Genomic DNA, 15,688 nt, shown 5'->3' with positions numbered 1-15,688 from the left:
TCAGGGAAATCAGAGTCCTCTTCTTCCGAAGAAATACTTATCAAGGGTTTGCTTTGGGGTTTTTTGCTCTTAGAAGAAGAGGGTCTTGATTTCCTCTTCTTGCTCCTCTCATACTCTAAGTTGTCAAAGCTTTCCTCTGTCAGTCAAGGAATCATTATCTGAATCCTCCTCCTCCGAGAAATTAGAATCAGACATTTCTTCTTCCGAATCCACAAAGAGCTACATTCGATTGATTTTACTAGCCTTTAAATGATCATAAATGAGGACCATAAGTCCCTGGTGCATTACAGTGTCACCTTGAGGATTTTCTCTATATGCTTTTAGGGACGCATTCATAGAACAGAGCAAGAAGTAAGGGAAATTCACCTTATCATTATGCCTAAAATGATTTAAGAGGACAAAGTGATATCCATATACTTTCATAAACCTACCATCTAGAGTTATATACCTCATTAAAACAAAGAGAATTTCCCGCCAGGGTTTTGCAAAAGCCCTAGGCAGGTAATAGGTTTTACTCAACTTTACCAGTCTTTTCTTCTCTTTCTCTATGATCGGGTACCTTTCAATGGCTTCCCTACTGACCTTCCTATCTCTATAGAAGTTGCAGCCCTCCCTTTTGAGTCCCATAGCTTTAGCTATTAATTCTTCATCAATTTCCACCAGTTGGTCACCCATTTTAAGCTTGCCCTTCTTCCAATTTTTACAGAAGAAGCTGGTTATCTTTTCATTGCGGCCATGGAGTCTCTCAATGAAGCTCGAAAGACCATCCTTCTATAAAATTTCCCACACCTCTTGTTTTTGTTTCCACTCCTTGCAACTTCTTGGCTCATATCTTCTCTTATTTCCGCCCATGGTGTCGTTTCTCACAATCAAGTTTAGGTTATAGAGCTGGTGAAGCAGAAAGCTTGTCAAAGTTAAAACAAAAACCCAGAAAGCATGCGTAGCATTAGTGATTTGATAGGTTATAATGCATGTTCTGCTAGCTTTGATGTTATAATGAGTAATTCCCTCATTATCGAAGTAACTCGAAGTGCTTACTTCAGTACATATCATAATTGCCCTGTCAATCAAGATTCTTTGGGGTACTTCGATATCTTTCATTTATTATGATTTGTCTTACATCTCCAGGAAGACCGCTCTCACCTGTCCACATGGTAATTGTCTCATTCTTCATTGCCACATTTGCAGCTTAATCAGTAGAACAGTTGGCCTCCTGATATATATGGGATATGTGGCATTTTTTGAAGGTTCTAATGATGTCAATGGCAGAAAAAATTATATTGTGAATCGACCAAGAGGGCTTAGAAGTCCCATTGAGACACTTAATAATATTATTGGAATCCCCTTCAATCCAGAGATGTGTACAATTCCATTTTTTGGCTAGAATAATGCCTTGAAGGGCTGCCATAGCTTCTGCCTTATGATTGGTTTGAATGACAATAGGGATAGCAATCATACCTTTGCAAATGCCTCTGTCATCTTTGAGAATAGCTCCATAGCCTGAAGGACCTGGATTTCCTTTGGCTACTCCATCAAAATTGATTTTAAGCCAACCATAGGGAGGGGTTTGCCATTTAACTTCAAGCCTTTTATTGTAGCTGATATTATGACCATCAGTGGTCTTCATATTGTAGGCTCTTAAGATATTTAACTCCAAAGAGTTGTTTGAGTAACAAGAGACCTCCATAGTTCCCATATTTTCCTGAATAGCCCTTTGAATTTTTTGAAAAATAATATCTTGATTTAAGGACACATCCCTAAAAATTCGGTTGTTTCTTTCCTTCCAAAGATCCCACAAAATGTGAGGCAGAGAGATCTACCACATACACCTCAGAAAAGAGTTGGTCCAATGAATTTTCCAAGAAGAGAACAAATCTCTGATGTTACTGGGAAACATCCAAGCAAGACTAAAGCTTTTGAGGAAGCTTTCCCAAACAGAGGTTGAGAAAGAACAATGGAGGGCAAGATGGTCCACTGACTCTTCCTCTTGAAAGCACAACACACATCTATTTGGAAGGGCAAAACCTCTGCATTTAAGGTTGTCAATAGTAAGGATCTTATTCTGGAGAATAGTCTAGAAGAACATATTGATTTTAGGAGTGAGCCCTTTTAACCAAGCTTTAGACTAGAAAGGATTCATAGGAGGGGAGGGGGAGAGGATACAATACATCGAAGATACAACAAAGGTACCTTTGGGGTTATATATCCAGATCAAGGAATCCTCTTCCTTATTCAACTAAATTGTAGACAGTTGGGTTTTGATCTTGAAGAGACTGGGATGAATACTATCTATGTTCTGCCAGTTGTTCCCATCCCAATAATCTACCACTAAGGTACCAAAAGAGCCAATACAGGAGGGAGCATGGGAAGCCCACTCATAGAAATCCATTAGGGGTTTGTCAAAAAGCAAGGGATCCTCCCAGAATCTAACTTTTCTACCATTTCCAAGTTTCCATGTCACACCTTTAGCAATCACATCTTTACATTTAGAAACGTGGTTCCAAATATGAGATCCATTTTTACTGAGATCCAAATTAAGAAAAGAAGATAGAGAAGAGGACAGAAGAGAATACTTACCTCTCCAAATTTTGCACCATTTAGAATCAAAGTTAAACCATCTCCAAACTTGTTTTGACAAGAGAGCTTCATTTAAAGTGCGAATCCTCCTAAGCCCCAGACCACCTTTGCTTTTTGGCTTGCAGACTTGGTCCCATGCCACCAAGGACATTCTTTGCTTTTCCTCAACCCCAGACCATAGGAATCTTCTTTGCATTTTCTCAATAGCTTCAGCATACTTGACTGGAATTCTGAATAAGCTAAGAGCATAAATGGGGATACCTTGAAGAGTAGCCTTAAGAAGAAGGAGCTTACCAGCTTGACTTAAGAGAGCCCCTTTCCAACCTGCAAGTTTTTTGTGAAATTTATTAACCAGCGAACTCCAATATGAGTCAGGAGGGGCAATCCCCATGGGGAGACCAAGGTAGGTAGCAGGAAGGTCAACAATTTTACACTCCAGAATCCTGTTGATCCTTTGTTGTCTTCTCTCCAGGGTGTTAATGAAAAAGACATCACTTTTGGCCCAGTTAATAAGCTGCCCCATTGTAGAAGCATATTTGCATAAGGTATTCTTCAGAACTTTAGCTTCTGAGATGCTCAAATCCCCCATAATTATTGTATCATCAACAAACTGCTGGTGTGAACAAATAAGGTCATCAGAAGAAGGTTGAAGACCCTTAAAGGATCCTATCTGCACCAAGTTTTCCATGGTCTGTCCAAAGCATTTTGCCATAATAATGAAAAGGATGGGGGAGATAGGATCCCCTTGCCTAAGACCTCTCAAAGCTTGGAAAAAGGTTGAAGGAGAACCATTGACAAGAACAGCAAAGGATGCAATAGAGGTAAGTTGGGAGAAAAGATCCATAACTCTTAGGGCAAACCCAAAGGAAGTGAGGACTTTTTGAAGAAGAGACCAGTCAACCCTATCATAGGCTTTGGAGAGATCGAGCTTAAGGATGAGACCCTGCTTCTTCGCTTTAACGAGAGAGTGAATATTCTCATGAATAGTAATAATGAGAAAATGTTATTGAGGCCAACTTGATGTATATATATATATATATAAAAATACACACACACACACACATATGTGTGTGTGTGTGTATACATATATATACATATATATGTATATGTATGTATTTACACACACACACATATATATACATATACATATATGTATATGTATACATATACATACATACATAAATACATACATACATATATACATACATACATACATATACATACATACATACATACATATACATATATATATAAATAAACATACACCTTGGTCTCGGGCATTTCTACTCAGATTTCAGACACAAGTGCAACTCTGATTTTGCCTTCTAATATGTACTTTGCAACAGTGTATCAGTTGTTCTTTGATTTACATTCACAGATTAGGGTTTGGTTTCTTACTTGCACTCTAGGTTAGATTGCATTTTGCATAATTCCTCTATCTCATTTATGGAAAAGAAATAGAAAACCTAAGAGGTAATCCATGACTCTCTTTCCCATAAGAATTAGTTGACATGCATCACCTCCCTAGGCTCTTTCATATTCCACAAGTGTGTATGAGAGTAGGATTAAGATTTCCATACTTAGTCTCACTTGTTTCCCTACATATACATATACATACATAGATAGATGTATACATGTATATATATATGTATATGTATATTTATGTATATGTATGTATATGTATATGTATATATATATATATACATATATATATGTACATATATGTATATGTGTGTATGCGTGTGTGTATACACATATTATAGACACATAAATATGTCCATTTAATTAAATAAATATTTAATATTTATTTGATTAATAAACCATCAATAATTAGTTAATTAAATTGAATATTTAATTAATTCATCATCAACCTTTTCTTCTATTAACTAAATAAATTATTCAATTTATTTAAATTAATTCATTATGCCATACTCCAACAATGATTTAAATGAATAAAACATATTTATTTAATTTAACCCCTTTCCTCCTTTAAACAAACAAACAAATATTTATTTAAAAATCCCTAAACTACTCCCCCCACTTGAATTCTCCTATAAATGCAAGTTGCACCTATTTTGTTGAAATAAAGTAATTTTATTTTAATTAAAATCTTATTTTCTTTCACCCACCAAACCTACTTGCATCCTAAATCCCCTTTTAGATTCTTCTAAGCCATTCCTAATTAGCCTAATCCATCCCCTAATTATTGTCACATTCCTAAGCAACTTGAAGTCACTTCTCAAAGCCTCCAAAGCCTTTGAAAAGCATTAAAGGCTTTATGTCTTTAACACGTTAACCCCTAAAGTGTTCCAAACCATTACTGGTTCTTACATAACCATTTATGGCTCTTACATAACCATTAATGGTTAATTCCACTTGCCCACATGGTTAGAGGCTTTCCCTCTAACTCAACCTCCATTTAACTCATGGATCTCTTCAAGCATTTATTTCTTTGACCATGGTTATCCCCACTAATTCTTGCACAAGAGTTTGTCCATTGGATAAATGCTTTATTCACTAACTCAAGTCTAACCAAACCCTCCCAAGGTAACCTTCGTGTCATCTCAAGCATTTAATGATTGTTCCCTCTCCTCTCAAGCCATCTCATGTTGACATTTGTCATCTTGGGATTGGGTTGAAAGCCCTCACATGGAGCATAAACCTTTCAATCCTGACCCTTGTTGAGATTACTCAATCTCAACTATCAATTTCTCTATTTTTCCTATAAATAGAGTCCATTCCTTATATCCTAAAATCCAGAAATCTTGTATGCATCAAACTTATAGTAATTTTGAGAGAGCATATAGAAGCATTTTCTTTGTTATTTTGGCTAAAATTAACATAGAATTATTAAGGTGTTTTCTCATATTAGCTTGTTTACATTTGTATAATTAGTTATCTTCATTTTTATAATCTTGAATCTCCATAAGACATCCATAATAGTGCATAAAATTGAGGGCTACACTCACATGGAACTTGGAGAGGAGAGGAACAAGGGAGGAGCAACTATGAGTATGTTGGAGAGCATCTTGGGGGGTTTTATTTCCTTCCTTCATTTTTGTATGCTTTTCATTATCTATTTTATAGCTCTCTTGATATGCATGTTTAGGATCAGAGGTTCATTTGTGTTTTGTCTTATATTGATACTAACATACTAACGTTTTGTGAACTTGTGCGTGCCTTTCACCAATCCATTCCAGCGTGCATCATTTGGTGAACCCGACGTGAATCGAACACGCAACCTTCTGATTGTTTAACTAACTTTTTTATGATTTTCCTCATAAATTTCCACACATAGGTTGCACTTTGGCACTTTTGTCTCATGTTTTAGCACCATTGACAGAAGAAGATTTAGCGCCTTTGTTCAAGTTGTGGCACTTTTGAGGCAAGTTTTAGTGCTATTTTAATATTTTAGCGCCTTTGCGCTCTTTGTCTGACAATCTTTTCATTATGTCGAATAGTTTAAATTAGCACATCTGCTCATCTTTTAGCGTTATTGATATTTATTTAGCACTTCTGCTAATACTTTGGTGCTTTTGTTCGAAGTAGTGCTTATTTTTTTACACGAAGTAGCGCTTTTGTAACAGAGAGTTTGAAAAAAAATTTGTGTAACTGAGAAATTAAAAATTTAGGCTTGTAGAAGCCCACCAAAAATCTTCATTTCACTAATTTTTTATTTTTTTTTGTAGGTTACTAACATATTTGTTTGCAAGATTTGAGGAATTAGAATTAGGAATTTATTTCTTTTCTTTTTAGATTTCTTAAGTTAGATTAAAAAGAATTCACTTTCCTTTTGTTTAAAACGAACTTCATCTTTTATTTTTGGACTAAAAATCAACAAAATCTTCAATTTGGGCTTAAAAAGAATTTCATTGGCAAGCTAAAAAGAACCACAAATAAAACAAACAACTTTGCCTTCTTGCAAGTTAGGGACAAACTTTTGAATTTGGGCTTAAAACAAACCAACAACTTTCATTCCTTGCAAGGATAAAATTCACAATTAACCTTTTTATTTGCAAGTTAAAAAGAACAAACAAACTTGTCCATTTTGTTTACAAAATACTTTTACTTTGACCAAACGTGCTTTCAAATTTTGTTGACCAGGATTTCCACTTTCCTAGTTAGAAAACAGATTGCTTTGTGGAATTCAAAAGAACACCATGGTTGTCGGAGCAACATCTCCAAATAGAAAATAGATCACATTGCGATAAAAAGGTTAAAAAGAACAAGTGTTTTCCATGTTTGACACGCTTGTACAAATCTATAGAGTTGTCCCATTTATAACACACACTATCCTCTCCCTTGGCTCTCGTGGTCCTAGGTGCAAGAGAAAAGTGTTAGTAATGCTCTAATTTTTTTATTTTTAAGAGAGGCCTGCCAAGGGACACATCACTCTTGGGAACGACCTTGCGCGGTAAATCTTTCGAGCTGCTATAGGCATCAAGTGAGAGAGAAAGTTGTAGCTTTGGGTGTAGCTATTCCTACAGTGTAACTTGTCGAAAGGACATATGGGCCCCACCACAAATTACAAGGCTCTTAAGTGAGTCACTCTAGAATGAACTTACATCCAAAGACATCGAACATTACTAGACACCTCTTATTTTAGAAGCCCAATCATTCTATTGATTGAAGATATTTGTGAAAAGTTCAGTGCAAGAGCATAGATGGTTTTTCTCCCAAGATACTCACCATACATATTTCCTTGAGTAGAAACAGGGCTTTTTGAAAGGCTACTTGTAGTTTGATAAAAATAGTGACTCCCCCATTATAGGGGTCATCTATCTATTATGCTCGCGCAAGACTTAGTATATCATATCCTTACTTTCCACGACATGAGTCATAAGGTATGTAGTACCAAAGTCGAAGAAATATCAAGATGTGGGCTGAAAATATCGCAAATGGCCATGACCTTAGGGATAAAAAGTGTTTGAGTTATCTTCATCTTGTTTCAGACCAATAATAATTTGGGCCAACTTCAAGCTTTGGGAAACATTAAAATACATTTGAAAAGGGTCAAAAAGTTCATGACTGGGTTGATTTAGACCCACACCCATTGTGCCTTTTGTTGAAAAGGGGCAAGATTATTGTGCTTGTGTGCTTCTTGTGTTTTCTTGTCATAGAATTCCAAAATAAATTGAAACAAGTTACCTATCCAACAAATCTACATCAACATTGACAAACAAACACAACATCAAAAAGTGAAACAAAATATCAATTTGTATGACCATGACTCATATCTTGAGAAAATGAAATCATCATTAAGAGGCCAAATTGAAGAAGAGACAACTGGGTTCAAAAGCCCTTATCAAAAGAAGGAAAATTTTCTATATCAATAGACAAATTTTTCTCTTACACAGAGCCTTCTTGTGTCATATGCACTTGTATCTTCAAGGAAAATCTAACGAATTATGCAAAGAGCCTTTGAGAAATAGAGCTTTTACTCAGTATAGAGCTTTTGGTTATGACAAGAAGAAAGGGGGCAAGATCAATCCTTCTTTCTTTCCTAAAATTTGTATCACATACAACGAAGCTCAAAGGGAACCACCAACCCCTAAGAGAGAGGAAGAAGTAGAAACCCCCTTTGTAATAGATTTTTTATTGAGGTACATATTCTATCCACTTTCACCTCCACACATTACAAAACCATTCAACTCTCAAAATACAAAAGGTTTTTTTTGTCCTTGGTACTTTCAGATATTGCTTAAATCAAACCAACAAATCATTTTAGAGTGTCTCTACATATAGGATCAATCATCCCAAGAGGAAATTCTACGCATATAGATAGGTTAAAACTAGTTTATGAGTGCATCCTCTCATTACTAGGTAGCTTGGTTTGTAACACATCTCAACCCTTTCCATACCTCATCTCATGAAATTGTTGAAAAACACAAGAAAAAGAAATTCACAGAGAACTTTGTTGACATCCAACCTTTAGTGTTAGAGATATATCTAAACATCTTTCCAAAACTTTTCTTCCATCATTTCCTCTATCTATTTTGGGTCCTTATGTCCCTAAATTCATTTTTTCTCTCTCTTCATCACTTCTCGAGTTGTGTACCAACACTCATCTTGAATACATTTCCATCTATCCTCGCATAAATCTTTAAACATTCTATCTATTATCCAACACCTCTTTTCTATCCTTCAATCCCTATCATTCAATCCTTTGCATAAATTCATCATCTGTGAAATAGGCATTTGTGTCATTTTGTCACATGCTTGCCTATGCTAGAATCTCATGTTCAATCCTTTTCCTAGATATCTATTCATGAAATGCTTCAGAATCTGAGGTTTTTCCTCTTTAACATTTTCTTTTGATTTAGATACACACTCAATCTAGAAAAGAACCACTCATCGTATCTTGGTACTCACATCTTTTGATTACTATATCTCATACACTTAATCAATTTCTCTAAATCATTATGATCTCTAGTTGAAGACATGGCTAGTGAAAAATCTAAAATCTTGCTTCAACGCCATTGTAATTATCAGACCCATGTAAGTTTCATCACTTACAAGGCAATGCAAGAAAAATAAAGAGCAAAAAGATCAAACGCATGAGCAAGAAAAGAAATATCGAAAAAAAGAAAAAAAAAAAGGAAAAGAAAAAGAAGAAAACAAGCAATATCAAAATGCTTGGCAATGGGAACATGCAAGTAACTCTGTCGGGGCTATGGATGCCTGGTTGGCAATGGAGAAATACTTGTAACATTACAATGATAACCTCATCGGGGCTATGGACGCTTACTGGCAGCAAGGCTCTATCCATGATGCTTTTGAAGTCAGGGTAACTCATGTAGCTAGCCATGCTATATTCTGAAGATTACAATGATCATATGAGCCATAATGAACCCACTTGCACATACATGGGTAATCAAATACTAAATACCTTGGTCTAATTTGGGATTATTCTTCCCTTTTGAGTCTACTTCCCAGTTGCTAGAAATGTTCAGTTGAATTTTTTGGAGGTTCTAAGTGTGGGTTGGGTCTCTATCTTTGAAACATTCAAGAACACTTATTTGGGTAGTGCTAGATGTTTTGACAATTTTACATATTTCCTTTTTTTTGCAAATGGAAACCTCTATGCTTGGGGGAAAATTTCATCCACTCTATTCTTCCTACCATATCTCCCATTATCCTTCCTCCAATATCCATTACCCTATCTAAATTCATCATTATCTATGATCTTGCTTCACCTCATTGATATCTTCTAATCCATACCATCTATCCTATCTATTCATAGCTTTTATTATCCAATGTTATCTACAATCTTGCTTCATGTCATCCATATCTTCTAATCTATATCGCTTATCACATCAATTCAAAGCATGAACACATGGACCATCCATCAATTCAACAACAAGAAAACTCTCAAAATCTACAGTCAAACTAATCGCATGTCTTGTTAATCAATTCATCACTTGAAATCAACATCAACATCAACATGTCTTATACAGGGATAGGTACACTCCAAACAAATAGTTTGGTCTTATACGAGGTACTCACTCTTTGAAACTAGACATTCCTATCAATCATCGAGTCTTGATAATCAATCCATCTATCAACATCAACATCAACATGTCTTATACATGGATAGGTACACTTGAAACTAGACATATCGGTCTTATACGAGGTAGTCACTCTTTGAAACAAGATATTCTTATCAATCATTGAACAAATCAAACAATGACATAGATCAGTATGACTACTGGATTTTGTTCTAAGTTATCCATATCTTTATCAATTGATGGTAGTACACGTTTCACAGATCATATTGTACATATCATATCCACCCATCTAAGCCATCACCATAAATTCACAAATGCTTATCAATCCTGGACATACTTAGCGTAGTCAATGTCCTTGGTTTATCTGAATCAGTTATCTAAATCTTATCCCACCATGGCTTGTTGATCAGTGTACATATCCATATCAAAGTAGTATCAACAAGGGGTAAAATCTTGACCTCGCTGGGGGCATTTCACCTTTAGGGTTTTCAACATTGGATCAAACACGTAGCAATACAACAACATAATTAAAGAGATCATTTAGTTGCATATCATTTTAAAACTTGCATTTAGTTGCATATCATTTTAATCTTGCATTAGTATCACATCATTATCATTATCATACATCTCATTTTCAAGATACATCTCATCATCATCATCATCTAGTCACATTTATCATTTCATCCCCCGCATGCATATCTATCACATCATCATGGAATCTTTCTTCATTTTCATATCTTCATTATTCTTCCAACTATCATCTATCAAGTCTTATATAGGATATATTGTTCCTAAAACTAGATGTTTTGATCAAGTCTTGTACAGGAAGTATCTTTTCTAAAACTAGACATTTTGATAGTCTTATACAGGATATATCGTTCCTAAAACCGGATGTTTTGATCAAGTCTTATACAAGATGTATCTTTCCTAAAACTAGACATTTTGATCAAGTCTTATATAGGATATATCATTCTTGAAACTAGATGCTTTGATCATCTTTGTCTTATACAGGCGCCATTCGTAAAGGGATATGACTCCATTGTCTATCAGAATTGTTGTGATCACATCCATTCACCCATCATTTATACCATGGCTTGTTATTGATCTGCAATCAGGGTTGTTACTTCATGTATCCCATGTAATGCTTTCATAGTGATATCTAACTAGGGGCACTTATCTTAACCTATTGATGGAAGTGGATTCTACATTACTTGTGAATCATTGAGTTAATCATTCCAAAATATCCTAAAGATAATACCAAAAACATTCACAACATTCAAAAAATCTAAAAACATGACAAAAACATCAAAAATCAATCAAAAACATTGCAACATATATTATTCCTTGTACATACACATTGCAAACAAACACCAAACAAATATTTTTGACCTACTCAAATGATGATCACTTATCAAATCAATCAAACCAATCAAAACATCTACACACAATCGTCTTCACAAGGATGCATCCTTCCTTATGAAACAAAGACATGGTAACATTTTCTTTGACAAAAAAAAATTGTTTAGCTGATAAGCACTTGGTCAATTTTTTAATTATTTATTCATATCAAGTTCCTACGCTACTCTAGGATATCCACAAGTGATTAGAGTAGCCGGGATGGTTCCTAATATCTTTCTTTGTTTGTTGTCTATAGATTGTTCCAATGAAGTTCTGGGGCATGTACTAATGGTGTCTATGTGGGAAGTTTACTAAGCTATGTGATCCAATGCAAAATACAGTCAAAGGTCACTATGGCTTACTGACTATAGCGTATACCTTGACCATTTGTACATGAACTAGAATGGAAGGGAAATTTACTTGTTTGTGATGCTTGCTTACAAGTGAAATGCTCAAACTTGGTTCCTGCTACCTTGACCAAGAGCAATACTACCATGCTCGATGATGAAAATAAAGCACTGTGAATAATCTATGGATCATCATTTCATCTCATCTATATATATTGCATTCCATTGCATTCTATCCATCCATAAATCTATATCCTTGCATATCATTCATACATAGTAATGACAATGCATATTCTCTTTTGTTGATCCTCTTCCACAAGAATGAGTCTTAGGTCCTCCATACCTTCTATCTAACACTGAATCCCCCCCTCAGCCTCCCTATCTAGGTCATCATCATAAATCACATACCCTACATCATGTCCCATCAACCCAATCAAACCACACTCATCACCATCCATAGGAGTGGTTGCGTTTACCATCCTAAGTCATCCTATAAGAAAAGCAAGTTACTCTGTCTACACAGGTACATCTACTCATGCACACCTAAACTATCAACATATACTTTGATCAAGTATCTTCAGGTCTCAACAGGTAATCAATTATGGAAATCCTAGACTACAACAAGCATTTATCACAATGACCTAGTCTCAACGAGGCTGCTATGATTCACCATAACCAACCTACAATGCAAACACTATCAATTGATCAACCAATCAAACACAATCCAAATAGACAATTACATCAATTGTCTAAGTCTCAACAAGTTTTTTTCTTTAGATACCTTGACTACATCGGGCAATTACATCAATTGTCTAAGTCACAACAGGTCACTTTGATTCACTTACTTAGAATTTATCTTGTCCAAGTGAACAACTGAAATCAACTGTCACACATTGAATCAACTGGGGTAATTCAACTGATTGCACTAGATTGTCCAACCAATTTTGATCAATTGTACAATATCAATCAAAAGCACACACTACATTTACACTATATCTCTTGCCTGACCTAAGGGTACTCACTGGCTTCCCCTTTCTGCGTATTCATTCCATTTTCTCCCATCCTTTCACCATTATTTCTTCTATTCTACCTACCTCCAACTCCTTTCCCTTTTTTGAGAGATTGCCCGATTTTTCAAAATAATTCGACCCATCTCTCGATGGGGCATACCACCCACTAAATTAACATTTATGGGGCATATTTCTTCACACCTATTTTTATTTCTTTGAAACGATGTGATAAATTGCACCATCTCAAAGAGGAGCAAATGTAGACACATAAATCTGTCCACTTAATTAAATGAATATTTAATATTTATTTGATTAATAAACCATCAATAATCAATTGATTAAATTAATATTTAATTAATTCATCATCATCCTCTTCTTCTATTAACTAAATAAATTATTTAATTTATTCAAATTAATTCGTTAAGCGATACTCCAACAATGAATAAAACATATCTATTTAATTCAACCCCTTTCCTCCTTTAAATAAATAAATAAATATTTATATAAAAATCCCTAAACTACCCCCCCCCCCCCCCGCCACCTGCATTCTCCTACAAATGCAAGTTGCACCTATTTTGTTGAAATAAAGTAATTTTATTTTAATTAAAATCCTATTTTCTCTAACCCACCAAACCCACTTGCATCCTAAATCCCCTTCTAGATTCTTCTAAACCATTCCTAATTAGCCTAATCCATCCCCTAATTATTGTCACATTCCTAGCAACTTGAAGTCACTTCTCAAAGCTTCCAAAGTCTTTGAAAAACATTAAAGGCTTTATGTCTTCAACAGGTTAACCCCTAAAGTCTTCCAAACCATTAATGAAGCTTACATAACCATTTATGGCTCTTACATAACCATTAATGGTTAATTCAACTTTCTCACATGGTTAGAGGATTTCCCTCTAACTCAACCCCCATTTAACTCATGGGTCTCTTCAAGCATTTATTTCTTTGACCATGGTTATCTGTACTAACTCTTTCACAAGAGTTTGTCCATTGGATAAAGGCATTATTCATTGGATAAAGACTTTATTCACTAACTCAAGCCTAACCAAACCCTCCCAAGGTAACCTTCATGTCATCTCAAGAATTTAATGCTTCTTCCCTCTCCTCTCAAGCCATCTCATGTTGACATTTGTCATCTTGGGATTGGGTTGAAATCCCTCACATGGATCATAAACCTTTCAATCCTGACCCTTGTTGAGATTACTCAATCTCAACCATCTATTTCTCTATTTTTTTCCTATAAATAGAGCCCACTCCTACTATCCTAAAATCTAGAAATCTTGTATGCATCAAAGTTATAATAACTTTGAGAGAGAATTTAGAAGCATTTTCTTTCTTATTTTGGCTAAAATTAACATAGAATAATTAAGGTGCTTTCTCATATTAGCTTGTTTACATTTGCATAATTAGTTATCTTCATTTTCATAATCTTGAATCTCCATAAGACATCCATAATAGTGCAAAAGTTAAGGGATACACTCATGTGGAACTTGGAGAGGAGAGGAACAAGGGAGGAGTAACTATGAGCATGTTGGAGAGTAGCTTGGGGGGTTTTATTTCCTTCCTTCATTTTTGAATGCTTTTCATTATCTATTTTATATCTCTCTTTATATGTATGTTTAGGATCATAGGTTCATTTGTGTTTAATCTTTGATTGATACTAACATACTAACGTTTTGTGAACCTATGTGTGCCTTTTGCCAATCCATTCTAGCATGCATCACACATACACACACACACATATATATATACATACACACAAACACATACATAAATATATGTACATACATACATACATACATATATATATGTATAAATATATATACATATGTATAAATATGTATATCTATACATATATATACATATATGTATAGATATACATATATATATGTATATATACATATATGTTTATATATATAAATATATATATATATATATATATATATACATATATGTATATATATATATATACATATATGTATATATATATATATATGTATCTATGTATGTATATATATATATCTATGTATGTATGTATATATACATATACATATATGTATATATATGTATCTATATATATACATATATATATATATACATACATACATACATACATGTATGTATGTATATATATATATATATACACACACATATACATATATGTATATATATGTATCTATATATATATATGTATATATATGTATCTATGTATATATATATATACATACATACACATACATATACATATACATATACATATACATATACATATACATATACATATATACGTATATACATGTATATATATACATATATTATTGTGTAGGGGAAAAGGTGAGACTAAGTATGGAAACCCTAATCCCACTCTCATACACACTAACTTAGAGTCATGGAATACCTCTTAGGTTTTCTATTCCTTTGCTGTAAATGAGAGAGAGGAATGATACAAAATGCAATCTAACCTAGAGTGCAAGTAAGCAATGAAACCCTAATCTGAGAATGCAGATAAAAGAACAATTGATACACTAGTGCAAATTATAGATTAGAAGTCAAAATCAGAGGTGTACTTGTGTCTAAAATATAGCAGAAATGTTCAGAACCAAGGTGCCATGCCACTATCCTGATTCTACAATTCTGGAGCTGTAGCTAATAGGAGGGATTCTAAGACCTACAAAGTACTGCTCTTCCAAGTCTTGCTAACAAAGGGAAGGACCATGGTGCCACACCACTATCTTAGGCATGAGTAGGGTTTCATGCCCCTATCCTTGGGGTTTTTAGCAAGATCTGCAACCCAAAACTATCCTTGTGTGCTCTTCTGGTCCCGAAATTTCTAGCAATGCTC

Source organism: Cryptomeria japonica, chromosome 1, assembly GCF_030272615.1.
Source record: "Cryptomeria japonica chromosome 1, Sugi_1.0, whole genome shotgun sequence".
NCBI lineage: Eukaryota > Viridiplantae > Streptophyta > Pinopsida > Cupressales > Cupressaceae > Cryptomeria > Cryptomeria japonica.
Note: the sequence above shows the minus strand (reverse complement) of the source record.